The sequence below is a fragment of the Sminthopsis crassicaudata genome, chromosome 2 (genome assembly GCF_048593235.1).
Source record: "Sminthopsis crassicaudata isolate SCR6 chromosome 2, ASM4859323v1, whole genome shotgun sequence".
Taxonomy (NCBI): Eukaryota; Metazoa; Chordata; class Mammalia; order Dasyuromorphia; family Dasyuridae; genus Sminthopsis; species Sminthopsis crassicaudata.
The window spans coordinates 476,962,582-476,989,863 of NC_133618.1; positions in this window are offsets into that span (position 1 = coordinate 476,962,582).

Here is a 27,282-nt window from a genome sequence, read left to right on the forward strand (position 1 = left end):
TATAAACAATTATTTTCCTGTTGTCTCCCCATTAGAATGTGAGTTTCTTAAGGAGGGGTACTGGTGTGTTTTGGGGATTTTTTTGGTAGTGGTTGTTTTTTTTTATATCACTAGCATTCTAGCACAGTGTCTGGCATATAGTAAATTTCTTAAATGCTTATTGATAGCTAATGGAGAACTGAGACAGTCTTGTGATCAATCATCAAATCATAAAGAGACTTTAGAGGCAAGTAATCTTAGACTATTATGAGCTTCTATAATTACTCCAACTATCCCCTCTTCCCCCTAGTGTGGCCATCTTTCCTAGACTTGTCTGAAATCAGTATATGTGCCATTTATTTAGACACTGCTATTTACTATTTGGGACTTTTGAATTAGTCTTGGTAGCTTGGAAAGAGAGCCCTGGCCTAGTCCTGGCTTTACTCTGTTCAGAATGTACAACTGTGGACAAGTTGCTCTACATCTGTAAATCTCATTATCCTCATCTGTAAAACAGAGATAATAAAATGCACCCTATTTCACAGAGGCATTGTGGAACAAGTGCTTTGTATATTAGAACTTATTACAAATACTAACTAGACTGTTTCTAACTAGAATATTAACCTTTCTGGAGAAGGCATTGCATTTTTGTCCATCACAACAATTAGGATAGAGGTATTTGCTGTGCCCAATTGAACTGATACGGTGTTTATAATGGTCCTGGGAGGAAAGAATAGTGTCTGAGTCAGTATATTGTATGGATACAGTATCTAGATAAAACATATGCTCTTCTCCACCCAAAATTGGGATCAGAGACAGTAACTGCACAGAAACCATGCCTTATAGAAATTTGTGTCCTATGGTAATATTGGGGAAGGGTACAGAAGAGCCAGAGAAAGATCAGAAAAGCATCGCTCAAAAACTGAAAAAGGACCCTCGTGACTCTTTAGTTAAACTGCCTAATTTTCTAAATGAGGAAACCAAGGCCTCAAAAAACACAATTAGTAAATGGAAGAGGCATGACTCAAACCCATATCCTATGAGGAAGTTAGATGGCACAGTGACTAGAGCTCTGGAAAGCATTAGGTTAGGAAGATCTGTAATTCATAATAGTTTTTTTATTTTTCCATATACATTTAAATATTGATTTCAAAATTCATTTTTATAAGAATTTATATTCCAATTTTTTCTCCTTTTCACCCCCTTCCCCAAGACATCAAGCAATCTAATATAGGTTAAACATGTGCAATTTTTCTAAACATATTTCCATATTTGTCATGCTGTTCAAGAAAAATCAGATCCAAAGCAGGGAAACACATGGGAAAGGAAAAAAAAAACTCAAGCAAACAAATAACAACAGAAAAAGGTGAAAATACTATGTTGTGATCTATATTCACTCTCTATAGTTCTCTCTCTGGATACAGATGGCACTTTCTATCTCAAGTCCACTGGAATTGTCTTGAATCACCTCATTGTTGAAAGGAGCCAAATTCATCAGAGTTGATCATCACATAATCTTGCTGTTATTGTGTACAATGTTCTCTTGGTTCTGCTTCCTTCACTCAACATCAGTTCATGTAGGTCTTTCTGGCTTTTCTGAAATCAGCCTGATCAGCAGACCTGTAATTCAGATCTAGTTTCAGACATTAATTCTGTGACTCTGGGCAAGTCACTTAATCCCTTTCTGCTGCAGTTTCCTTAACTGTAAAAATAGGGATTAATTAACTATCACAACCACCACAACACCTACCTCCCAGAGTTTTGAGATCAAACAAGATAATATTTATAAAGTACTTAGCACAGTACTTGGTACATAGTAGGCACCTGGTAAATGCTTGTTCTCCTTTCTTAAGATTCCAAATCCAGGGCTCTTACACTGTGCAAGACATCAAGAAAGACATTTTAGATAAGATATATCCTGCCCTCAGAGAGTAGAGGGATAAATTCATATATCTACCAAACACACCTTATATGATAAGTGCACTAGAAGGAGGAAAATCTTGGGGGAAAGAGGAAGATATTATCTCACTATGATTGGTCCCTAATTGTAGCAAGGCAAACATTTTCTTTCTCATTCTTCTTAATTGCTGTTTTCTCATTTTTTTTTTCTCTTTTCTGGTCTGTCACAGTACCACTTACCCTTACTTTCTTAGCTAAGGACATTCTCTAATTTTTTTTTTTAAAGGCAACCATTCTCTAAGATTTGCCTGTTCTCTCCTCCTTTTCATCTCACATCACTCAAACATCTTTCACCACTATCTCCTCCATGCTGATATTGGATGAAGAGATTGTTTTTTGTTTTGTTTTGTTTTGTTTTGTTTTGTTTTGTTTTGTTTTGTTTTGTTTTGTTTTCAATCAAGGCAAAGCCCTCTACATGCATTTTTGATGAAGAGTCCCTCATCTCTCCAGCAAATTGTCCCCACTATCATTCTAACTTTTTATCTCCAATCTCTCCTTTCCTAATGATTCCTTTTTTGATGCCTACAAATATGTCCATATCTCTTTATTCTTTAAAAACAAAACAAAGCAAAACAAAAACCTTTTCTCTTTATCATCCTTTTATCACTTTTTTAAAAAAAGCTTTCTTTCCCTTTAAGACTGAACTCCTTAAGAAAGCTATTTACAATCAATGCCTCCACTTTCATTACTCTCATTCTTTCTTAAACCTTTTGTAATCTGGCTTTCACCATAATTCTACTAAGACTGCTCTCTCCAAAGTAACCAGTAACCTCTTCATTGTCAAGTCTAATGGCCTGTTTTCACTCCTGACTCTCGATCACATTTAAAACAATTGGTCACTATCTCCTTGTGGATACTTTCTTCTCGAGGTTTTCTTCACAGTACTCTTGTTTCTCCTCTATAGCCTTACCACTTCTCAGTCTCCTTTGCTAGTTTTTCATCAATGTCATATCCACTTTGTATTTCTCCCAAGACTCTATCCTAATCTCCCTTCTCTTTTCTCAGTCTTTAGTACAGTATCTGGCATATAGTAGGTGCATAAAAAATTCTTGTTGATCTGAAATACCACCTCAATTCTATCATATTGATTAATATGACATAAAAGGAAAATGAAATATGTTGGAGAGGATATGATAAAATTAGAACACTAATTCATTGTTGGTGAAGTTGAGAGCTGATCCAATCATGCAAGAGAGGAAGTTGAAAGTATACCCAAAGGGCTATAAAACTGCATACCCTTTGACCCAGCAATGCCATTACTGGCTCTGTATCCCTAAGAGATCATAAAAAAGAGAAAATGACCCACATGTGCAAAAAGGTTCATAATGGCTCTTTTTGTAGAGGCAAAGAATTGGAAATTGAATGGAAGCTTAATTAACTGTAGAATGGTTGAACAAATTTGATATATGAAGGTAATGGAATATTATTGTTCTGTAAGAAATGATGAGCAGGTGAAGTTCATAAAAACCTGGAAATACTTACATGTCCTGATGCTAACTGAATAAACAGAACTAGGAAAACATTGTACACAGTAATAGCAACATTATGCAATGGTCAACTTTGATCGACTTAGCTCTTCCCAGAGCAAAGCAATCATCTAAGACACCTCCAAAAGAGTCATGATAGAAAATAGCCACATCCAGAGAAAGAACTATGGAGTCTGAATGCAGATCGAAGCCTACTATTTTTACTTTTTAATTATTTTATCCTTCTCCTGGTTTTTTCCTTTTGCTCTGGTTCTTCTTTCACAACATGACTAATGTGGAAATATTTTTAATATGATTACAGATGTATAATCTATATCCGATTGTTTTCTGTCTTGGAGAAAAGGAAAGAGAGGAAAGGAAGGAGAATAAATTGGAAATAAAAATCTTATAAAAGCAAAGAGTTTTAAAAATAGTTTAAAGAAAGAGAAAATATTTTAAAAAGAAGAAAAAATGCTTCTTGACTTGATTTAGTGACTTCATCAGCTCCCTTGAGTTCAATTATAATCTTTATGCAGCTGATTCCCAGAACTATATATCCAGGCCAAGCCACTCTCCTGTTCTAAAGTCACAGATTTCCAACTATCTTTTGGATATCTTCATTTATATGTCCTATAGGCACCTTAAACTCAACATGTTTAAAACAGAATTCCTCCTCTCTTCTCTCCTTTTCCAAATTTTCCTTTTACTATGGAGTGTTCTACCATACTCCTAGTTATCAAGGCCCCAGACTTCTGTGTCAATCTTGGTCCTTCACTCTCACTCACTACACATCCTTTCCTCCTTTACAACATTCCTCTGAATTGGCTGGCAGATAACTGATAAGATATGAGAAATGAAAAAAATTGAAGTTAACCCCAAGATGATAAAAATGGTAAACTACTGACGGAAATCCATAAAATCAGAAAGATAACAAGCTTTTAGTCAGTATTGACTAAAAATATTTCAGATTTTTAATTGCATTTTTATCTCTCAAATATTTATCTGATGTCATTTCATATTATACGTATTTGCATTATCATAGTTTTTAATGCCTCATATTTCACAAGAAAATGGACTAGAAGCTCTATGAGGATAGGGACTATGTTTATTTATCTTAATCATATACACAGAATCTCAAAAGGGAAACAAAAAAAGAAAAAGAAAAAGAAAAAAAAACATTTAATAAAGATTTCTTAAATTACAATAGATGCATGTGGATTTTGCCTTATCAATGAGATTACAAAATCTCCAGAGGCAAAGACTATGTTTTATAATTCCAATACAGGGTCAGGTGCATAATAGATGTTCAATAAATATTTATTGATTGAACCATCCAACTTACAGTTATTCAGAAGAGATCTTGCAACCTCACTGTCTAATAAATCATTCCTCATAGCTAACTTATATCCTTCACACTATATCAAACATGTCTTTTTTGTTTGTTTGTTTCTACTAGCCAGAGAGAATCTCAATTGTTCTTTTGAATTTACTCTAGATTCCCTTTGAAATGTCTAAAGTTTTGTAGGTGATCCACTTGTGGTTTAATGGATGATCCATATGTAGCTAAGATGTTCCTACTTATGTAAACTCATTATTTCTTACCTAACCAGACAGTATGGGCAAAATTATGAGACTATTCTATTGATTTGATAATGGGGAACTGGTGCCTACCTACCAGATAGTAAATTCATTAACCTCTATCTTGCTCTTTCTAGCTTCAATTCTATACCCTGTTTCCTAGAATTATAACTAAAACAGGGCAATCAGAGCTTTTATGTAGGGTGCCGAAATTTAGATAGTGCTAACTAAACCTGTGTTCTTTTAACTGGTATATCCAGATGAGATTAGCACTTAGAAAGAATATCAATTAAAATAGAAAACTCCCAGGTGATGGACTTCCTCTATCTAACACTCACACCACTGTCATTCCTGCCCTATTTCCTCCCTCTATAACCTCCTCAGTGGTAATTAAAGGTATCTCTGAGTCTCTGTCATCATGACACTGGACAGTAAAGTGAAGTCTGAAGTTTCTTCACTCCCACCCCCCAGAAGGATTTATTCTGGCAGTCAGAATTGATATTTATATCTCTCGTTGTATTAATATTGATCTCATTGTAGTAACATCAGAGTATGTCTTATCTAGAGATCCTTTCTTTTAAACAAATCCTGTTCAGTTCAGGATCCTCTAATTACCATGATTCTATTGGTGGTAGATCCTATTCAAATCCTGCAGGTAGAGTTTGCCTTTATTTATCATGGAACTTGGTCCATCCTAGAAAATATCCAGGTCAAGAAATGAATTTGCTATCCAGCATGAGCTATCTTCAGCAGGATCAATAATGAAGTATTTGGTGACTAACAAATAGCCAATACAGATGGGTCCTTTATTAAAATTACACTCTTCTTCCTCCCTACAAATAAACCCATCTTCTATCTTATGTCTAGAGATACTGTCCCACATCTGGAAATGAATCCCCTCTTCCTTTGGGAACCATGCAATGCATTTGAACTCAAATTTGTTTTTAGTATTTTACAATCAGCTTCAAAAATAATTTTAATTTCAAGACTTCTATTGGGAGAGAGTTGTAATGGAAATACAATATTTCCAAAGGATTAAATAAAACAGCTCTGTGCTGAATGGAGTGTTCTCCCTGGGTCTCAGCACAATTGTAAATATATTTTTTAATGAAATAAGGAATAATACAAATTATTATTTGTGCTGTTTTTATTTCTTTACTTTTCCTCCTCCCTTTCCCATCAGAGCCAAACCCACCTCATGTTCCTGGTTCGCTCATTTTCTAATTCGTAACGTAATTTAACAAATACAAACAAGCAAACTGAAGGGAATGGCAAAATAATCGGTAACTCTCGAAAGAGAACAGCAGTTTCTCAGCTTTTCGATTAATTCATTTTGTTCAATGCAGATGTGTTAAATCTATTCATATCCATATATTCAGGATGAGTTATTTTACTACGTTGTTGTGCTGTGTAAAATGAGTTATTTCGGTGAATTAAATGCTGGGGTGTAATTCCTAAAGAAAACCGAGATTTGTAAGTACAGAGCAATATATGTCAGTGTTTTAATGTGATTATTAAATATTACAGGAAATAGATCTCATAATCTTTACCTTTTTTCTTTTGTCTTTTTTATGCATGTAAAAGCTGTGGTACAAATGGCTCTAACCCCCAAGAAAATGTCAAAAAACAAAAACAAAACAAATATTGTTTCTCTTGAGAACTAGATCTATTTTAAACCAAAGAGTATTTAGTATCTGTTACCCAGCCATAATGCTAATTCACTATCTTGATAATCTTGCCTTTTATTTTTAGGACCTTGGAGCATTTTAAACACATTAACTCACTACTCTTCACGGGATCCAAGTGACATAGGTAATAGCTGTTACTGCTTCATGCCCTGAGCTTAGCCTACATCTAATTTACCTGTATTTTGGATATATTTATAAAATACCCACCCTCTTGGGGCAGCAGCAGCTCAGAGGGTAGTTATTGCCTTGAGGTGTCAGGGATAGCCTGAGAGGTCATTCTTCGAAACCCATGGCTCTTGAGTCCTTACTGGAATGCTTTCCAGGAACAAAAACAATAGACAGTTTGGGCAGTTAGGTGGTACAGTGGATAGAGTGCCTGACCTGGAGTCAAATGTTGCCTAAGACACTTACTAGCCATGAGACCCTGGGCAAGTCACTTAACCCTGTTTGCCTCAGTTTCCACATCTGTAAAATAAACTGGGTAAGGAAATGGAAAACCCTTTCAGTATCTTTGCCAAGAATATCCCTAAGGGGCTCACAAAGAGTAGAAGGTGACTGAAATGACTGAACACCAATACGAAGATAATTTATTCTTAGCAAAGACAGGTACATAGTACAAGGTATGTAATACTGAACCTGGAATCAGAACTGAGTTCAAATCCAGATCCAGACACTTAGTATCTAGAGTCTAGATACTAGACTCTAGACCTAGAGACATTAGAGTGTCTAGAGACACACTTAACCTTAGTCTGCCTCAGTTTCTTCAACAGTTTTTCTCATTCACTTAAGGTTCTGTAAAAAATCATCATCATAATAATACTTACCTCTTGGGATTATCATGAAGATAAAATGAGACAATATTTATAAAGAGTTATACAAATAATAACTATTAATAGCTATTATTAAACTAGCATGGTTGTAAAATACCATCTCATAACCATGGGGCACACCACAGCGTTCATGGCAATAGGAGGCTCAACGTTAGAGCAAAGGCAGTTCCAAATTCTTAGCATTGCAGGGCCTGGAAGTCCTTTTTCACTTCATGGAGGTTGCACATGACTCTCTTTGGTCTGCAGAATGGGTTTTTCTCCCCCATCTTTCCCAGACTTTCTACAACGAAATCCCTTGGCCCTTAAAGCTGTTTCCTCCTCAGTATGACTCAGCTTCCTCATTTGTGCCTCAAACTTTGTCTTTTGAATAGGGTTTTTCCCTCTGGGAAAGTTGCTATTTTATTCCATGGCAGGAGAAAAGGAAATCTCTCCTCTCTCTTCCCCCTCTCTCCACCCCCAACCTGGAGTTTCCTCCACATCCCTAAACTTCCCAGGAATTAGCTATTTAAAACCCTCAGAGGTCTGGCTAATTTGTATGCTGAGACAAATCCATTGTCTCCTTATAATTCACTCTTGGGACTTGTCCATACTTCCTAAAGGTGTGGTCACAATTTTAGTTAATTTAATGCCTTGTTACCACATCAAAACTTAATAATCTGAAGGTAGGTGGCTCAGTGGATGGAGCCCTAGATTTAGTCAGGAAGATCTGATTTATACCTGGCCTCAGTAACTTAAAAGCTGGGACAAGTTACTTAGTCTCTTTCTATCTCAGTTTCCTAAACTTTTTAATAGGTGGTATAATAACACTTTGTGAGGGCCAAATGAGATAACATTTGTAAAGCTACTAGCATACTGTAATGCTTGTTAATTGGTTAATGATAATGATAATGATAATAGTACATATTTATATAGCTTTAAATTTTGCAAAGTACTTTCTATGCATTGTCTTACTAGATTCTAACAATAACAGAAGGAAGGAAGGAAGGAAGGAAGGAAGGAAGGAAGGAAGGAAGGAAGGAAGGAAGGAAGGAAGGAAGGAAGGAAGGAAGGAAGGAAGGAAGGAAGGAAGGAAGGAAGGAAGGAAGGAAGGAAGGAAGGAAGGAAGGAAGGATAAAACATTTATTAGGCATCTACTCTATGCTAGGCACAGTACTAATTGCTTTATAAATTATATCTTGTTTAAATCTCACAACAATCCTGGAAGATAGGTACTATTATTATTAGTTTCATTTTACAATTAAGGAATCTGAGGTAAATAGTTTAAGTTACTTGACTAAACTCATATAGCTAGAAAATATCTAAGGCTGGATTTGAACTCAGGTCTTCTTTTTAAAAAAGAACAACATTTTGTAAATCTCCTTATTTTACAGATGGGAAAACTAAGGGCCTGATATGGGAAGCTACTTGTCCAAGCTCTCACACACATAAATATATATATATATATATATATATACATATATATATATATATATATATACATATGTATATGTACACATATACATATATATGCCTATATAGATAGGCGTATATGTGTATGTAGACGTCTGTCCTGAGTGAATATGGTGACTAAAATTGTGGCAAAAATATTAATTAAATGGTTGATTAATTGAGTGATTCAATAAGTTCTGTTGAGCAGAGAGACAAGAGAAGCAGTTATTGACTTTAAATGATTAAATGAAAAAGGCTTTAGAGTTTAGGCAAATTTCGAAATTTTGCAAATCTCCTTATTTTAAAACTAGAGGCCTGGTATGGAAAGCTACTTGCCCAAAATGTCTGTATCTAGAACCAGAGGACTTGAATTTAAATCTTATCTCTACTACTACTTCCTTTGTGACTTTGGCCAAGACATTTAACCTCTCTGGGCCTCAGTTACTTCTTGTGATGTGCTTGAAATTCAGAACAAATGGTGAGTTTGAGGAGGGCAATTGGCACCAAATGTTGGGGTTCAGTCATGTGATGAATTCACAATGGCCATTCTCTTTGGCAAAAGGTAGGTTTGTTTAGGAGAAGTTACAGAAAAATTGAAGGATTCAGTAGACACTAGGAGAGGTAAATGCGAAATAGATTTGGGAGAGCATAGAGTTGGAAGGAAAAGGGTTTTAACAACAAATAATGGAAAGGACACATTCCTCAGTGGAGTTCACAACGAACCAGCAAAAGGGGAATACTCCATGAGATGGAAGTATATCTTTGACTAACAGGCTAAATTCTAAAAGGGATTTAGCACCCTAAAAGAGTTAGTTATGACAAGGAGAAAAACACCATGAGGGATGGTGGGGAGATGAGAGGAAAGACACCATGAGGCAGAATCCCAAAAGGGATTCAGCAAAGATGGCATGACCATGGACAGATTTATAGGGGAAATTTAACCTCAAGGATTGGATTGGATACAGTAAGGTGGCGTTACCCAAGACCTCCAAAGTGGTTGATTCTGTAAAGTTGAGCTGATCCCTATCCATACCCTTCCCAGCTTGTCTCAGGTACCTTATCAGTATTTCAGGCTTTCTCTCTGTCAATCCTATCTAGTTACCAAGAACCTCATCACTTGGATTAAGTACCATCTAAAGACCCTTCTTGTCCTAGATATATGATTCAATTATCCTAATCCCTCTACTGACCCAAGTAGGAAAAACTCAATCCCCCTAGATTTAGGAACTACTGTCAGCTACCATAAGAAACATACAGAGAGAAATCACTAGTGAGAATAATAATAAACCAAAACAAAGTACCCCAGAACTTGTCTAGATCAGGAAAGGTGAAGACTAGGTTTAGGAAATAGAAGTCATGTCAATGGCCTTCATCCTATTAAGTACAGACTTTTTTTCAATTAAGGTTTGGCCGTAATTCATGTAGTTTTTAAAAGAAAATGCTTGACACTGAATAAATATTAGCTTACATTTCAGGTCAGAAAAAAAGTTGAATAATGTTTCCTAAATTAATTTTAGAGAAACCTTTCAGAAGAAACTCTTTCTGCAGTTCCCTAGTTTAAATATTGCAAAGAATTGCTAATTATGGAAATAAAGCTAAGATGTGTATGTGTATACATCCATACATACATATATATGGAGAGAGAGACAGAGATAGGGAGAGAAGGGAGAGGGACAGAGGAAAGGATGGAGAGAGAGGAGAAAGGAAAGGGAGAAGGAAGAGAGAGACTTAAATGAAAGATGCTTTGTCCAAGAACTTGAGAGAATTATTTTGTTACCTTAATACACCACAGAAGAAGGAGAACTTATTTTTGACTCTGTTACCATACTTTTAAACAACTCTGTATGACCTGGGGCCAGTCACTGAACCTTTCCAGGTTCATACAACTTTCTGAGAACAGTTACTGATTTGCCTTGGTGGGAAGTTTCCTAAGTAAGGTTTCTAACTACTGTGATGGAATCAGCAGTGGAAAAGAGGTAATAGTGAAAGAGGAAGAAAAGAAAAGCCAGAAGAAGGAGGAGGACAAAAAGAAGGAGAAAGAGGAAGAGATAAAGATGAAGAAAGGAGGAGAAGCAGAAGGAGGAGGAGGACGAGGAGGAGGAGGAGGAATATTGTTTTTGTTCTATTAAATTCAGCTTTGCTTTAGGAAAAATAGCTTGCAGAATAATGCCTAAGGTGAAGAAAATTCACTCCATTGATGAAATCATAGGTCTAGACCAAACAAGCCTATGTGTAACTGTGATGTGGAAACAACCTGGGATTCTCAATGCCAGCTGAGCTATGCCACATTCTTAGAGGTATTATTAATCTGGAAAGGCATCAAATACTAGACTTGATGGGCAGTTAGGTGGGACAGTGGATAGAAAACTAGGCTTGGAGTCAAGAAGACTTATCTAAATTCAAATCTGGCCTCAGACACTTCCTAGCTGTGTGACCCTGAGCAACTAATTGTACCCAGTTTGCCTCAGTTCCTCATCAATGAGCAGGAAAAGGAAATACAGTCCAAGATCTTTACCTAGAAAACCCCAAATGGGATCACAAAGAACAGTGCATAACTGAAAACAATTGAATGACAACAATTACCTTATATGTAGACTGAATATTATCTTGATTCACTACCAAGCTAGTGCAGAATGATGAATATTTTGATCATTAGTCTTAAAGATCATCTCCTTATTTACAAAGAAGCTGAGATCTCTATTAGACACATTGACAAAGTTGCAAATCCTTTAAGTATTGAATTGTAATCATCATCATCAACATCTTAATAAAAACAATATGACATGAGCTAACTGTACTGAATTTAGTGACTGAAGACTTGATACTGAACTTCCTTGTTGTTAATTATATTCTTGTAATAATTCCATGACTTTCTGTTGGGAATGGTGGTGAAAGTTTCTCTCTCTCTCTCTCTCTCTCTCTCTCTCTCTCTCTCTCTCTCTCTCTCTCTCTCTCTCTCCTTTCTCTTTCTTCTCTTTTCTTTCTCTTTTTCTTTCTCTCTTTTTCTCCTTTCTCTCTTTCTTTCTATTTTCTCTCTCTTTCTTCTTTCTCTCTTTTTCTTTCCCTCTCTTTCTCTCTCTTTCTTTCTTCTTTCTCTCTTTTTCTTTCCCTCTCTTTCTCTCTCTCTTTCTTTCTTTTTTCTCTCTCTTTCTCCTTTCTCTTTTCTCTCTCTTTTTCTCCTTTCTCTCTCTTTCTTTCTCTTTTCTCTCTCTCTTTCTCCTTTCTCTTTCTTTCTCTTTTCTCTCTCTCTCTCTCTCTCTCTCTCTCTCTCTCTCTCTCTCTCTCTCACACACACACACACACACACACACACACACACACACACAAAATAGATATTTTCTGTGTTCCTTTAGGTTCTCAGATTCCATGGTTCAATTCAATTCACTAAGCATCTATTAAGCATTGACTATTTACCACATACTGTGGTAAATTCTGGGGATATAAATAAGAAAAAGAAAAATACTGCCTTCAAGGAGTTTATAGCCTAATGGACTGGGACCCCCAAAGTCCCAATCTTGTTACTAATGATCTGTGAGATCTTAGCCAAGTCATATAACCTCTCATGTTCTCAGTTCTCTCATTTGTAAAATGCTAATCTGCTTATATTTTATTACTTTTGTAAGAATCAAATAAGATAAGGGATGTTAAAATTCTAGGTAAGCTATACATACAGCTTTAAAATAATGACATGTTTACACAATACCTTATAGCTATTATCTTATTTGAATATGCAATAACCTTATGAGATTGTATATGAGTATTATTATCCCCATTTTGTAGGAAATTGAGGTTCTGAGATATTAAATGACTTGGACTTACAGCTAACAAGACCTGGATTTAAGAATCAAACCTATATTTTCCCTGTATTCAGGGCCAGCATTCTTTCAACAGCACCAGGCTGTCACTGTATTTGCATGCAAAGAGAAATTGTTCACCTTCTCTTCTTCTGTCCCTTCCTCCCATTGTTCTCTCAGTATCTACTTATTACATTTAGTCTTGGAAAGATTGAGCAAAGGAGTGGGAAAAACCAAAGCAGGTTGTGTGTTGTGAGGTTGTTTTTTTCCCCCTCTTTCCTCTCCTCATTTAAATGGGAGCTTGAGTGATTTGGCAGCTGAATCTGGGAACCTGTCTGCCAAACTACACCTGCTGAAGGGACTTACTCCAGCTGTTTCTCTTTTAAGAAGGTTTATCAGGTAACAGAGTGCTAATAAAAAAACATGATGAATCAGGAAGCTAGAGGAGAGCTGAGGCACTCATTGTAATGAGCTTCTCTTGCCCCTTACCCACACAGACTAGTCTGCTAAGATGCACCATCAGATAGGTGTTTAAGGTATCTAGTGGGTACAGGCAGAATGCTTGAGAACTGGGTTTTAGAGTGTCCCTACTCAGGTCAATTTTGCTGCCTTGTCTCCATAACTAAAGAGTATTCTCATCCTAACAGGAGGAGAGAGAATTTTTAGGAGAATCATAGGCTTATAAAGCTGGACAGGACCTCAAAGATAACTTGGTACAATCTCATAAATTTCTAGATGAAGATACTTCAGTCCAAAGAGTTCAAATGGGCTTCCCCAAGGTACCACAAATTCCAAATCTGGGCTTTAATCAATCAGCACAATGAACAGTGATTTAATGGAACCTTAGGCTGTTGAGTTGCTCCCTTGTCATTGCTTAGATGAGAGCTGTTTCTAAAATACTTCCAAATATCTTCTCACTGAAGAAGGTGTGCTCCCTGTTAATGTAGATCAAAGACCTTCCATGTCTCAGTAGACTTCATGAGTTCTTGCAGCTACATTTTTTAAAATCACCTGTTGGCACATCTTCTGGTGGAGGACTCTCTCTCTTGCCCCTGCAATGACAGATGTTTAATCCATTATTGGCTGATGCTCTCTCCACTTTAGCTTGGTGGGTAGGAGCTGCTAGAGTTTGCAACTCCTGGTGGTAGCCTTAAAGAACCTGTCAGTTGCTCCTATGGCATGTTTCCTTGGTGATAGAAGACTTTAGTGGACAAATGGATCGTTGGGGGTCAAACCTTTAAACTTCCATTCAATTAGTTATCAAAGATGTACTAAGTGCTTGTTATATGCCAAGATGAAACATGAGCAGTCCCTGATCCCAAGGTGCATACATCCTATTTTAGTGAGATAACATACATATATCACTGTATACAGAATAAACATAAATGAATTCAAGGTAGTTAAATACAAGAAAGTTTTAGGAGGCATTAAAGTGGGAGAACAGGAATGGATTCATAGAGAATGTTTGAGAAACATCTTGAAGGAACTGAGGAGTTCTGCAAGATGGAGATGAAGTGAGAATACATTCCAGGTGTGGGGGATAGCCAATCATAAGCATGGTGACGTGGAATGAAGTGCTAGCTATATGTGAGGAACAGAGAGAGAGGAACCCCTTTGCTGAACTGAGTGTAGGAGATAGAGTAATAGATAATGGGTCTAGAAAATTAGGTTGGGACCAAATTTTAACAGGCCTTAAAAGCTGGCAGACAGTAAGTGTTTAAGTGTTTAGTAGGTACCAAACACTATGCTAAACTTTGGGGATACAAATGCAAGCAAAAAGAGAGTCCTTTTCCTCAAGAAGCTTATATTTCCAAAGAAGACATTATATAAAAGAAAACTGAAAAACATGGAATTGGGGTAGGGAGAAAGTATTTGCCCATAGTTTTGGTGGTAATTAGATGCATATTTGGTGGGAGGGAATGAAGCGTAGGTAGCTTGGACCACTTTCCAAAATGGAGTGCTCTTCAGCCCACCCTTGCCATCCTGCAAAGTAACTTCCCAATTGGAGAAAGTTCCTGACACGTAGGAGGGTTGTTGCCAGTGGGATAGAAACTAAGGGAGCAAGTCCAGGAGAGTCAGAAGTACAGCTAGCAGGGAAACGAGGCAAGTCCATTCTGGGTCATCCCTGTTCTAGAAGTCCCTGGAAAGCACTCGCCAGTAGGAGAAAGGGACCGGCATGGAGGAGAGATGTCCCAGAGTGAGAAACCTAAGAGAAGCTCCAGGCTAAGAAGGTAGTGGAGTCATGGCGGCAAGATCTGGCAGAGTCAGAGGCACAGACAGACAGAAGTCTTTGTATTTTAACCAAGCGATAAGTGTAGTCATTGAATAAAAAATTGACTTGGTCAGATTTCTACTTGTTTTATGGTCTCCACAATCCTGAACCTCTCTTGAGGAGGAAAGCTTGGCTTCTTAGACCTAGACTCAAATTCAGCCTCAGATATTTACTATCAGTGTGACTTGAACAAGTCACGAGAGTCTCACTACTCTCATAAGGAGTTGAACTAGATGATCGTTTCAGATTTTATTCATCATTAACTCTATGATTCTGTGGGAGCATCTCACCCCACGTGGGGTGAGATTATACTTTTATTATTATTATATTATATGGTTCTTATTTATTATTATACTTTTATTAGAACAAAAGAGCATTTGAAATGTATATTTATTCAGATGTAAGGGGAATGCTTGCAGTATTTCAGAATACTGTTTCTAAGCAGATAATGAAGCCATGGTCCTCAAGTACCCTCCACAATTCATGATGGAAGATTGTAGAAAACATTTAGGGGTTCCATTTGAAGTAGCTCTGTCATGGCTTGCTACCTAGGAGTATCCTATATTTCTGCCTGTGTTCTTCAAGTAAGATCTTATTCTTTGTATGCTTATGTGGAAACTGGATGAATCATTTCTGAGAATAGGACTCTTGACTCTGCTAATCCATTAAAATCCTATTTCAATGCCTCATTGTGCCATCATGCTTCCTACAGTCTATGTAAATGTAATATAAGCTGTGTCAGATCCTACATAACTGGAAACACATCAAGTATGAATTTGGCAATAGATTGCATGTCTCTTTCCTGATGACCAGTCTGCCTTAAAAAAATAACCTCATAACAGAGTTGGTCAGATGAAGTCTGGAATCTCATTTATGAAGTTTATGGGTGGTTGGAGATTTGTGTTGTTGGAAGGAGTGCTCACGACAACCAATATGCTTGTGTGCCTTGAAGAACCATCATTATAACTGAATTTTATATAGTATTTTAAAGTTCTCAAAGTATTTTCCATGAAAATTCCATCTCATCTAAATAATTAGGTGGTACAGGGGATAGAGTGTTATTAGGAGCGAGGAGAGAAGAATTTTTCTAGGCTTTTTTTATAGACAGTCTCTGTTAAGACCACAAATAATCCCAGTTTTCTCTTAGACTTTGGGAATAATAGGGCTATCTTTCTCCCCATTTTTCCTTTCCTGTTAGTAACTATCCAACTCTTTTACCCATATACCTGGAGCCAGGGCTATGATTTAATTTGCCTATCAAAATATCTTCAGTCCCAGAATTGGAGATTATGAATATATGTATATCCCCTAACCGTCAACAGGCTGGTGGGAAGTATAGGAATTTTCCAGCTTTAAAGAAGAACTAAAGCACGATGGGATACAGAAACTTGGGCCAAATATGAGATCTGAAGAAAGGGAAGGAACCTGGAAATGCAGATACCCGTCAATTGAAAATTAAGGATACTGTTACCCCAAACTGATATATAATCATGAATGGTTGGAGCATTGCATAGTTTACTGATCTGTTTGTGGAGTACTAGGATAGAATTTTGTAATTTCCTTGATTGTTGTTTCTAATAATATCTGATTAGTTTATCTTCTCTCCACTTTCCCCATCCCCAACTTGACTTATGAATTTGTACTGCTAACCATTGAACTTTTTATTTGCTCTATATACTTTTGTGATGAACTTTGTCTCTAGTAAAAGATAAAATGGTTTTCAATTCATTCTGAACAAGAATTTGTTAAAAGGAAGTTGGCCATAGCTTGAAGAAACAAAACTAAACCCATAAACCCATAGCTCTAGACTTAACCTAGAACCTGTTTTGAAACCTCTTGCTCTGTCTTGCTGAGTCTCTCTTTCTCTCTGTGTCTTTTTCTCTAAGTCTCTCTCTTTCTGTCTGTCTGTCTGTCTCTCTCTGTGTGTCTCTGTCTGTCTGTCTCTGTCTCTATCTTTCTGTCCCTCTGTCTCTCTATGTCTCTGTTTCTCTGTGTCTGTGTCTCTCTCACTCTCTGTCTCTGTTTCTCAGTCTGTCTCTCTCCTTTCTTCTCTCTCCCTCTCCCAACACAAAGATGATGTTCATGCGCCTTCCTTTAGTAGACATCTTTGGTTAATTTTGTAGTTTTTAATTGCATATTCTTTTTTACATCCTTTGCCAGACATATTCCATCTTTTCTTATATGTGCCATAGGGTGTGGTGTGTGTGCATGTGTGTATGTGAGCCTGTGTGTGTGTAAGTGCATGTGCAAAAAGGCTTGCTGCCTCCTCTGCTGTTTCCTACCTTAATCTATTAAGCCCTGTCCAGACTTCCTGGACTGCCTGCGCATTCACTTCTACTGCCTTCTTTTGGCAGGTTTCAAGATTTTCAAACACTGGTTAAAACAGGTATTTCCCAAGGCAGCTTCTACATATGTGGCAGAGATCTCTTTTTAATAAGGGCTTTCAAAAGCAGCCTTCTGCTTCTGAGCCTTGCAAAACACTGCTCTATAAAAAGTTAGCAAGCCTTGTTAGCTCCCGCTTGCCATTCATTTCCTGTTAATTCCATGATTAAACATTTTGCCCCCAACTATAGAAGCCGTTAGAGGAGAATGGAGTAATCCCGCCGTGAAAACTTGGGTGTTTAAAAAGAGGTTTTTGTTGTTTGTTTCTCTTACAAATATGAGATTTCCAGTAATTAATGCCATTTAGTTTAATCTATAAATGTTTGAAAAAGCAATGCTATTTGTTTTAAGTACTTTCTCAGCAAGGAAATGCAGAGTCCCCTCCAATCTCTGACTTTATGCTTAAGAGCTAATGAACTGGATTCTTAGTAAACATTGGCAAAAGATGCAAATGAACAGACAGAGGCTCCAAATGCAAAGGGACACATGAGAAGGAGCTAATTTTACACAATTGACTCTCTAACCTTTTTGGATCAGTGGAATTAGAGGCTGATTAATCAGCCATGATTAGCATTTATTGAAGCTTTTGACACTGGTGCATTGTTTTCCCCTTCTCTGTTTTGTCTCTTGGAGTTAAGGCTTGATATGACATCTAACTGCAAATCTATCATTCTGAGATTGGGGTTTGGGGGTGGGAGGGAGGAGGGTTGGTCAGAGCCTGGCTTTATGGACTTTTAAAATTAATAACAGACAGTTCTCTCCTGACGTGCCCTTGCCTCTGCTGCCGAGCTCGGCTGTTTAATTGTAGAGGTGGCCTCTTGTGGCCACATGCTCCCAATGTTTAGCAAGGGTTGGAAATATGGATGTTAGGAGAAAAACTGGCAGATGGCTGACAAGGCATTTTTACTTATAACACACCAGTAAAACTTTAACTCAGAAGATTTAGTGCTAGAGCTTTCTAGCCAGCAAGCTGCAGCCATATGCAGATTTTTTTTCAAACTTCTAAACTGATGGTTTTGCAAAGTGTGCATAAGCAGCCTTTATTGATTATGATGTTAAAAATTGAAAGCGTCAGTATCATTTAGCTCGAGACAGTTTTAAAGGAAAAATGAACATTCGTTTTCATTATGAACTACTGGAAGGCCAGCTTCCCTCTGGTGAGGTCCACGTTGAGTACTTCTCAACCTTCCAGTGAGGGATTCTCTCATTGAGGAATCTTAAGGCATCCGTAGGAGTGATAAATATGGATCACCTGAGAGTTAGTCACCATCAACCCGTGGAGATGACGTGAGCTTTTAACTTAACTTGGGATCAGAAATCAAAAGCCAAAAGGGACTTCAGAGGCTGACTGGTTCAACTTCTCCATTTTACACATGAGGAAACAGCCCAGGGAGATTACATGACCAATTGGTCCAAGGTTAAAAAGGTAGTCTTTATTTAGAAATCAACTAATATCAGGGCCAGGTTATTCCTCCTTACTACAGTGTTCAAAGTAGCATGCGTTTAGAGCTGAACGGGACCCTAGAAGTCATCTAGTCCAATTCTCTCATTTTACAGATGAGAAAACTGAGTTCCAGTGAAGTCATATGACTTTCTGAATAGGGTCAAGTAAGTGCCACAGTCAAAAATGGTACTTAGGTTTTGTGACTTCAAGTTCAGCACTCTTGAATATAAATGATCCTTGTTATAAAGGGCTCAGTAACTATCTATTGCTCATACCAAAAACTATGTTGTTTTAATTATAAAGGTCAAATAGAAAGACTATAAGATTAGGGTATGCTACTTCAGGATATCCATTTTCTTCTCTCCTTTATGCTCATAGTCCCAAGAACCGCAGTTCCTTCAGATGTACCTTGAGAGCCTCCAACATGCCTTTTCTCTACGTTCAGAGAATTGCAGATTGTCTAACTTGGAGGTAAAATCAGTGACCATCTATTCTCACTAAGAATCTTCTTTGCAAAATGCACAACAAATACTTGTCCAGTCTCTGCTTAAAGACTTCCATTGAAGGAGAACCAAACCCCACTTAAGGCAGCTTACTTTGTGATAGTTTTGAAACTCAAGCAGAATAAGACATTCTTTCTTCTCAACATTCCAACCATTTAATAAATATAACTCTAAATTTTCTCTTCAATGCTCCAGCTTTCTTTTTCTTTGTTGTTTATACCAACTAGTACAACATCTACATATACCTCAATTTGTTCTTAAAGTTTGATGACTATTATAAAGGAGAAACATTTTAAGTATCTAATCATGACAAATTCATTTAAATATTAAAAGAGAGGCAGCATGAGTTTTCATGAGCTTCTAGTCAAGGGTGATGACTAAATTTGGAAGACTGTGTTATATGCACAATAGTCTTTCCATTATGGAAGTTTAATTGATTGTGAAGGGACATTCAGAACTATCCTGATTTATTATTTGAAATGACAAGTTTATGTCTCCGCTCCATAATATCCTTTCCTTAAATGGGGAAATATTGAAATGTTTAAGTAAAAACAAGAGCTAAATAAAAACAAAGATAACAAAGCATGAGAAATCATGTATTGTGCTCTGTTCATATTAAAATGGCCAACTGGGTTTCTCTGTAGTGATTTTTGAGGGAAGCAAAGAATGGTCTCTTGAGATTAAATTCCTTCCAGTGGGAGTTGAGCTTTACTTGAGTTCCATCTATGATCTTTGGGGAAATTAAGGTGTAGAGAAATGTGATTGGAAGGAAATTGGATTTGGGTTAAAAAAGAGAGAGAGAATGGAATCAGGCAATAATTCATGAATGATTTGGAAAGAAGTGGAGAGAAGGCAATGTGTTGGTCCCTATTCGTTTTTATTTTGGGGTGTTAAGCTATGATTAGAATAGAGTCTGGGATGCTGACTATCCTACTTTTGAGGATTTTGCTGTAGTTAGTGGAGACTATTAGATTTGAAGTGAAGAGAGATATAGGTTGGAATCAAAAGAGAGATACTACGTGTGTGAGGTTGGGCAAATAGTTAATAGGTCTCACTTCCCTCATTTGTTAACTAGAGATTAGGATAATACTTGTAATACCTACTTCACAGGATTGTGGTAAGCAAAGTATTTTAGGAAGCTTAAAGCTCTTTATCAGAAATGTAAGTAGGAATTTGGAGGCCTGAGTTAAGCCTCACAAACCACACCCGAGGCCAGCCACATGACATGCTCACCGATGACAGGGAACTAAATTTCACAAGAGGAGAGGAAATACAGCCCTGGACACCAGAGGGAGTATGGAGGGGAGTAACTTCACTAATTATATTTGCTAACTAATTCTAGAATGTTTTTGTATTCTGCCGAAAGACTGAGTGCTATCTATCATTATCCTCCAAATTTGGGACCCTAGGACAAAACTCAAGTCCCTCTGCCCTGGTTATGATTGGACACTTTATAAATGGGAGTTGTTATTAGATCTAGATAAATGTTCTACCTAGGAAAAGTCCATGCTGAGAGAGAAAGCATAGACACTATTTTTTACTAGTATATAAACCAGCCCTTTATTGTGCTCCCTTACTTCCAGCCTGCTTCCAATGGGTTTCTTTGCCTTTGGAAAAGGCTCTGAGGAGAATCAAAGCAGGTCTGATTCTTCAGACTCCCAGTTGGAGTGGAGATGGAGGGCCAGCCCTCACTAAGGATTGAGAGATTGAATAGACACTTGTCCTCTTCAGGGCTGTTAAGTGAAATGGCTGTTAAGAATAATGTCCCTGGCTCGAAAGTTAGTGGGGACTGGCCAGATAAACACAATGATTTTAGGTGATGCAAAAAAAAATGTTATCAGCATTTGGAACAATTGTTCCCATGTCACAGAACAGGCCCCTGTGGTCTTCAGCTTTATGTAACGTCACTAAGTGTCTGGAACATATTTTAGAGATTTTACCAGAGTAATTATCATAGAGACAACATCCATTAACCTTATATGGCATTGAAGAATAGGACCAGTCAATCAAATTTTGTTTTAAACAGGACTGAGATATTGAGTTTGCAAGTGGGTTGAAACGATATAGAGGCTGGCTCCATTTCCTAGTGTAGGAAACTTTCTGCAGATATTTGCCCTGCCCATCGCCATTGAAATATATAAATATATTTTTATCACAATTTCTGTGAAATAATCCCCCATGAGGAGATGGTGGAGGTGGGTTAATTTCCTGTGTCAGGGTCTCTCTGTTTCAGGGATTTAGGACATCTAGGTATGGAGTCCTATGTTAGTGTCAGACTTGTGCCAAAAGGAGAATACAAACAGTGTGGTTTGGTGGGAAAAGTCCACATCCTGTCCAAGTCTTGAACCAATCAAACAATTAATCAACATTCATTGATTAAGCACCCACTGTGCTAGGCACTGGGAATACAAAGACATAATTCAAATAGTCCCAGACTTCAAGGAGCTTAAATTCTTTCAGGAAGACAACATGAGCACACATTAAACCACACCCATTTTCATTCTAGTTTGAAAGAAGGCACCAAAAGAGGAAGGAGACTGAAATATCTTTCATGTTAAAATTCCCATTAACTCTTTAGAAACCACCATGGCAACTCAAGGGTCAGGGATGGGACAGCAGGCCTTTCCCTATCCAAAGTCTGCATTAACTAATGCTTATTGGATGTTGAATTACAACAGAAAGGCTCTGTTAATGTGTGTGAGAGCCACATGAATATCAAACAAATTCATTATGATCGGTGCTATTACAGTGAATACCAAATGAGTTCATAATGATGGAACAATGAAAGTGTTACCGATAGATTTTTATTTCTGCAACAAATCCTTCGTGTAAGGGCCCCTCCTGTAGTGTTAATTCTAATATAAGGTTGCATCTGAATATTAGCATCGTCAAGTAAATTATGCCTTTCAATAGCCCACACAGCAATGCTCCAGCTTTCTTTTTCTTTGTTGTTTATACCTACTAGTACAATCCCTACCCCCCTCCTTCCACCCCAAACCTCAATTTGTCCTTAAAGTTTGATGACTATTGTAAAGGGGTAACACTTTATTTTAAGTGTCCAATCATTAGGAATTCATTTTGTATTCATGGCAATAACACTAATACAATAGAACAGAATGAATAAGAAATTCATTTTGTATTCATGTTGGATGAGATATGTACTTGTAAAAGAGTTCCACTCTAATTCAGCATGAGCTTAACATTAGTTAATGGACACTTTAAAAATAAAGTGCTATTGGAGAACATCATAGATTTGGAGTACAGAAGGACCTTGGAGATCAAACTCCTTGTCTTACAACTAAGGAAAGCAAACTGCAAAGAAGCGAACGGATTTATTCAGGGTCACACAGGTTGTAAAGGAGACAAGACAAGATTCTAATCCGAGTCGAACTCAAGACCCAGTGCTCTTTTCATTATGAAAATATGAAGATGGTATAAGAGCACCAAGATGTTGTCAGGAGCCGTCAAGTGGGACTTGAATCTCAATATGTAAGTCAATCAACAGCATTTATTAAGTGCCTGCTGTGTTCTGGGCACTGTGTCTGAATCCCTCTTTCCAGCACAGGAACAACCAACCAAGTTCCACTTCTACTACAATATGCTGTAATTCAGTTTTTGTTTTTGTTTTTGTTTTTGTTTGTTTTTATTTGGAAACTCAGCAGTTGTGGAAGTTTAGTTGGGATACAAGACATATGTGAAACAAGAGCTTGAGTTTTCCTTCTACCTGAACAGTGGGGTGGGAGAAAGGTTTTGGTTTTTATTTTTGTTTTTGTTTTCCTCAATAAGTTTCTAATAATTTTGAAGTTGTCATTAAAGGACACCAGTCAAAGTGAACTTTCTCCCCTATCCCAAGAGTTTGGACTTACACAGAAATATTAAGAGGATAGGCAGAGGTCTTTAATTTTTTTGTGTCTTAGATCCCTTTAGGACTCTTATGAGTAGATATTTTAAATATATAAAACAATATAAAGAATTACAAAAGAAAGCAAAAATTATATTGAAATCATTATCAAAATATGGGAGAAAAAGTTAATGGATCCCACTCAGTGAATGATAAGGGTTTTTTTTTTTTTTTTCTTTAAATGGCACCAGGCCAATGAATCTTTTCATCTTTCCCTCCTAAATGAGTAAATCAAGCATCCTCCCAGTGCCAGACCAGGGCCTTCCTGGTAGCCTATCATGCCGTTTCACTCTCATTCTTTATCTCCTATTAGTGTTTAGCAGAGCCCTCTGAAATCATAGATTTATTTCCCTTTCAGAAGGATGATGGCTATTCTCCCATGACATCTGACCTTGAGGAAATATACACAAGTACATTATGATTACCAAGTACCAAGTTTCTTTTCATGGAAACTCTTCATTAAAATACATTTAAGCGCCCTTCAATGGGAAAACAAAAAGAAAAGAAAAAGAAACCTTAGAGCTCCACTCAGACACACCCTAGTGCACTCTCACACACACGTGTGCACACATACACACACACACTCACCCACACACAATATGAAACTGAAACTCAAACTGGCGGATCCCCAGGCTTACAGTTACTCTCCTATCAAGAATTAATGCAATATCATGCACACACCATTACTGAAAAATTCTCCGCTGTTTTTTGCCAAGTGTTCCTATATAACAGTTTTATCACAAGTCTGACAGCCGCCATAAAAATTCCAGGCATTCTATATCAACAGCCCTCTTTGTACTAAGTTATTAAACATTAAATTTTTATTCGTCATTTGTATTCTGTTATGCAAAATAAGCTCCTTGATAAGATGTGTCTTCTTAATTGGGCCCTTGATGCTTCTTGGATCGGAGTTGTCAGATTAGCTGGAAGAAGAGGCACCGCATTGAGCCAGCTCTCTACCAGGAGACCAATAGCTTTGTAACAACGATATTAAGTTAGAGAGGCCAAATGGAGGGCAGCGGTAGGCTCAGGTGAGACTTTGCATCTGTGCATGTCTTATGCTCAGGCACTTTTCTCATAGCATCAGCAGGGCTGATGGAAATAGATTTGTTTGTTGTTTACAGCATGCAGCTGTGGGTACTGCTACATGGGAGTTGTATAAGATTGAAGCAAATTTGTACTGAGACTAAAATATTGAGCTTTTCTGCAGTCAGCAGTCTCTGGAATCTTATTGTCGAAAACTTTATCTAGTTGTAACCTTCCCCAGGGTGATTTTCATTTGCAGCTGCCCTGTTCTGTCTCTCATCTCCTGTCCCCCACTGCCTGGATATTAGGACTTAGCAAGAGCCGACTCAAGGCCACGGGGCTTTTGATGAGGCTATGCAAGAAGGAACACCAACGAGGGCAGCCATTTTATTTATGGAGCATCCTCGCGCATTCTGGCGCTTGATGCGACTACTGGGCTTGGCTGCTGGGTGCGACAGAAACTCTCCTTTAAAGTTTGTCTTTCTTGGTATCGAACGCCCTGCAGGACCCATTCTGAGGATGAAAAAACTCACTTGGCTTCATGGGATGGGCATGGCTGCAGATGATGGGGAATTTTAGGAGAAATTCTGGGACTGCTGTGAACGTGAAATATGTGCTCGGGAGCTCAGCACCTTTCTCAGGGCAGCTCACATTTGCCAGCCTGACTCTCACCCTCACCGTTCCATTAGCTTATCGAAGCTCTTGGACACTATGGAAGGAATGTTTTTCCTTGGTTACTAAAAATGTGTCATTTATGAGTTATTTAATATATTCCCCACCTTGACGGGTCCAGGTCAGCCCCAAAAGTGGCAATTCCCATCTCCTTCTTCCTTCACTAAGACAGACACAGGGCTGCTCTTTAAAAACATGCCTTTTCCATTGCAATTCATTAATTAAAAATAGTTTTGTTCAAATTGCTTCTTATGAAAATGAAAAAAGGTAAAATGAGCAAAGAGAGCCATACCTGGCAGAGTCTGAATATGCTCAGTTTAATGTGTACATAACCAGAGAACATTGTCTTATATAAGTCACAGCAGCCCTGGTCTTAAAATCCCAGCACTGCGCAAGAGAAGGAGGAAGCTTTGTAGGGTGGATGGATGGGTTGGGGACAGTGACTGTTAAATAGAAAGAGAAGTATCTGGTAGTGGGTATGAAGCAGCTAGGGAACGAGAGAGAGAGAGAGAGAGAGAGAGAGAGAGAGAGAGAGAGAGAGAGAGAGAGAGAGAGAGAGATCTAGGTGGCAAATGTATATATGTAAATGGCTCCCCTGAGGGAATGATCTTTTAGACTTGACATTTCTGCCTCTCACCCCCTCCCCCCTCCCCCATTATATTCTTGTGCCTATAAATGTGGGGCCTTTAGGAAAGAGCATAGGACCAAAGGATTTAGAGCTGGTAGGGACCTTAGGGATCATCTTGTCCTACTCCCTCATTTTACAAATGAGGAAACTGAGGTCCCTAGAGGTTAAGTGATTTACTGATGATTACCCAGCATTTGGTATGAACATGGGGATCAGATCCTCAGACTCTAAGGCTCTTCCCATAATACAATGCTGCCTCTGGAATGAACTTAAAGGAAATCTCCATACATACAGCAAGTGCTTCAAGTGAAACCATGAAAACATCTAACTGATATGTTTACCAGGATTGATTGCTATTTTTTTAAATGAATGAATTGACTGGATACTTGAAGGCCTTTCTTTTAAGTGAAGGATTAGATATAGAATTTCAGAATTGAAAGGGATCTCAGTGGTCTGTAGTCCAAGTCATACTGATTTAAAAAATGAATTAGCATTTATTAAGTGCCTACTATTTATCAGAAACTGTCTTGGGTGCTGGGATTAGAAATGCAAAAATGAGACATTTCTGATCCTCCAAAAGCTTATAACTTCATAAGACCATATAACACATAAGGGATCCAAGAAGGTAATTCTGATTTGGGGAGAAATAGGTCAATCAGTTGCCATACTTTTCCCAATAGTAGTATTAATTTTAGTAGTTTTCCAAAGTAAAGAGAAGAAATAGAAACCTGGAAGGAGGAAAGAATATGAGGGGAAAAAATATATATATATTATTTTTCCCCTCATACTCTTTACATATATATATATATATATATATATATATATATATATATATATATATATATTCTTCCCCTCATTATATAATTATATATATATGTGTGTGTGTTTGTGTGTATGTGTGTGCTTATATGTTACACAAATATACACACACAAGAGCACACATACATGTGGTTGTCAGGACAGACAGCAATATGCTGGCCCAGGTAGGCTCTGATTTCCTGATGGATGGCTAAATAGAATATGAACAATGAGTTGACCTCAACTAGTAAAAGTGGGTTAAGTAAATTTTTACTCACCCTAAATGAGAATAGTTTGTTCATGGATGAAAAGACAAAACTGAATGGATTAACTTGGAGAAGAAAGCAGAATTGGTCTCTGAAGATCTAGTCTGGTAAAGGAAGTGAGGCAGGGAAGGGCAAATAGCAAGGTACCTGTGCTGGGTCAGTGCTGATTTCTTGATGGATGGCTGCATACAAGCTAAATCATGATCTTAAGTCATTCTGCCCTCAGATTTTCATGGGGATTTACATTTTTGGCATCTAACGTTTTTTTTTTTCCCCCTGAGAATTATTGTATGATGACAAATATTGAATTACTGTTATCTCAGAAGAATCAGAATTTCTCATGACCCAAAATGCAACAGAGATATATAGTGGGTATAAGCAGTTTGCCATTATTTCTAACAACAACTGATATGTGTATAGCAGCAAACAGATGCTTTAATTATTTGATGAACCATTGACATCCTTGAAATTGGTTACTTCAAGTGATACAATTCACTACCCACTTGTACCTCTCTTCTCATGTGGTAGGTCTTTTGTTTAAACTTTTACAGAGGTCCAACTCCATATTTTAGGAGTATTTTCTTTAAATATCATGACATTGATTGAAAACACAAGGGAATAAGCATGGAGGCTGTCAAGTGGACACGGATTTATTAAGTGTGTACTAT